We start from the raw sequence: 2,500 nt of genomic DNA, 5'->3' as shown, positions 1-2,500 counted from the left end.
CGTTCCGGGCTGGCGCGCGGCGCCGGCTGGCGAGCGGCGGCAGCGGCTTCCCTTTCCCCGCCGCGCCTCTTCTCTCCCTCTTCCCCGGCGGAAGAGAGAGGGAGGGGAGCCGGCGGGCGGGGGGGGCGGGCTCCACCGCCGCCAACCTACGGGTGGCGAGCGAGGCTCTCGCGCCGGGCCGGCCGTGTCCCGCACCAGCGGCGGGCGGCCCGAGCCACGCCTCTCCTGCCGGGTTTCGTGCCGGGCTACTGAGGGAAACCCCGGCTCCCGGGCCAGGAGGGCGTAGGCGGTGGCGGCGGGCGTTCGGGCGCGCCCCCGCGGGCGGACGCTCCTCCGAGGGCGGCAGCGGAGGAGGCACCCCCGCGGGGCCCAGCAGGTCGTTTCCCTCGCCCCAGGGCCAGGTACCTAGCGTCCGCGCTTCTGCGGCCCTCCCTCTGGCGAGCCCGGGGGGTCGAAGGCCGGGAAGCCGGGCGGCGGTTTAAAGACTCGGGCGGCTCGCTGCGACCCGCCAGGGCTCCGGGCGGCGGCGCGAGGAGGCGGGTGCTTCCAGGGGGGCGGGAGTCGCTCTCGCGAGGCCCCTGGGAGTCCGTCGCCCGCTCCGTCGTCCTCCCTGACGCGGGGAGCCGTGCCGGGGAGGGGGTCCCTCTGCCCCCCCCTCTCTGCGGTCCGGCCTCGGCGGAAGTCCAGGCCGCGGCGCGGTCGGCCGCGGGCCGGCTCGCCTGCCTCGAAACGGGCGGCCCCGGCGCGGGGGGGGAAGCGCCGTCTGACGCGCGCTCTCTCTCCCTCGCCGGGGTGGCGAGGCCCCGCGGCGGGGTCTCGCCCGGTGGCCCGCGGCGGGGTTCCACCGCCCCCCCCTCCCACGGTGCGGGCGTCGCGCGGCGCCCTCCGCTTCCCCACTCGTCCTCGCCTCCCGGCCGAGCGGCTCGGCGGCCTCCGGTCGCCTCACCGCCGTCCAGGGTGGCGCCCCGGTCTGAGCGGCGGCGGCGCCGTTCGCCGTTAACGGTCCGCCGGAAGACGTCCGCTGCCGCCTGTGGCCGCCCCGGCTCGGGCCCCGACCGTCGCTGTCCACGTCGCCCTTTTCCCGGGCCTCGCCGGGCGAGGTGGGGGGCGCGCGGGTGGGGGACGTCGCGTTCCCGGTCACCGTCCGCCGACGGCGGGCGGGAGAGCGGGCGCGTCGCCCCTGCTTCGAGCGCCGTCCGCCTTCGCGGCGGTGAGCCGCCCGCGGGAAGGGGGTCCGGGCGAGAAGCGGTGGCGGTGGTCCCGGGAGGGGCGAGCCGCTCCGGTTTGGTGGCTGGCGCTCTCCGGTGGGTCGCGGGCGGTGCGCGTCGCTGGCTTGGGGTTCCGACGGTGTCCGCCCCCGGCGCGTGGGCGGTCGAGCTCGCGGGAGCCCGTCTCGCCGTCCGGGGCGGGGAGGCGCGCGTGGGGAAGCCGGTGGACGTCGCGCGGCGTAGCCGGCCTCCGAGGGGGGCGCGTGTGTCGCCCCACGCGGGCTTTGCCCGGTCGCTGCCGCTCGTCCGGCAGCGTCCGCGCGCCGATTCGAGGTCCGGCAGGCGGCGCGTGGCCGGCGGTGCCGTGGCCTCCGCGCGGAGGCCGGGGCGAGCCCGGGCGCCTGGGCCGCCTCCGAAGCGGACAAGGGGCGTCCGTCTGTCGGGAGCGCGTGCTCCCCGCCCTTGCCGCTCGGGGTTTTCCGCTGGCTCTTTTCTCGCCACCCGGGCCTGTGTGTGTGTGTCGGTACGGTCAGCCGAGGCGAGGCCCTGATGCCGTCGCGCCGCGGGGCCGGCGGCGGGCCGTCCTCAGAGAGAGAAGGGGGCCGCTTTTGGCGAGCGGTCCCGGCCCCCCCGCGCGCGCGGGGCGGCGCCGAAAGCCAGACAACTCTTAGCGGTGGATCACTCGGCTCGTGCGTCGATGAAGAACGCAGCTAGCTGCGAGAATTAATGTGAATTGCAGGACACATTGATCATCGACACTTCGAACGCACTTGCGGCCCCGGGTTCCTCCCGGGGCTACGCCTGTCTGAGCGTCGCTTGACGATCAATCGCCGGCCGGGCCGCCGTCCGCCTCCGGCGGCGCGGCCGCAGGCTGCGGCGCGGCTGGGGTTGCCTCGCAGGCCCCACGCGCGCCCGGGACCGCGGCGTCCCGGTGGCGCGCGCGAAGGCCTTCGTCCCCCTAAGTCGAGACTCGGGGAGCGCTCCGATGCTCCCCGCTCCCGGAGCGCCCGCTGTGCGGAGCTCGTCCCACCGTGCGGCCACGCCAGGGTTCCGTCGCAGGGACCCTGCTGCGCGGGCGGCGGTGGGGAGAGAGGCGAAGCGCGTGTCGGTGGGGGAGGCGCGGGCCTCGCCCCCGGTTTCGTCCCGCGCGGGCGGCTGTCTGCGGGTGGGTACCGCGGCGGTACCGTGCCGTGCTGCCGCGCGCGCGCGACCGCCGGGGACGGGGAACGTTCCCCGCGGCGTCCTTCCCCCTCCGCGCCGCTCGTATCTCTCTCCCCCCGTGGCGGTGGGCC

At 77.9% G+C, this 2,500-nt stretch overlaps 1 non-coding gene across 1 annotated transcript; it reads left to right on the top strand.

Moving 5' to 3' along the window:
• Window positions 1–1,870: 1,870 nt before the first annotated feature.
• On the top strand, window positions 1,871–2,023 carry LOC136103491 (5.8S ribosomal RNA). Its single transcript, XR_010651631.1, has one exon. It is a non-coding gene; the product is annotated as a 5.8S ribosomal RNA (ribosomal RNA).
• The last annotated feature ends 477 nt before the right edge of the window (window positions 2,024–2,500 follow it).

Source organism: Patagioenas fasciata (assembly GCF_037038585.1).
Source record: "Patagioenas fasciata isolate bPatFas1 chromosome 6 unlocalized genomic scaffold, bPatFas1.hap1 SUPER_6_unloc_1, whole genome shotgun sequence".
Lineage (NCBI taxonomy): Eukaryota > Metazoa > Chordata > Aves > Columbiformes > Columbidae > Patagioenas > Patagioenas fasciata.
Note: the sequence above shows the minus strand (reverse complement) of the source record. Positions and strands in the feature narration are given on the sequence as shown.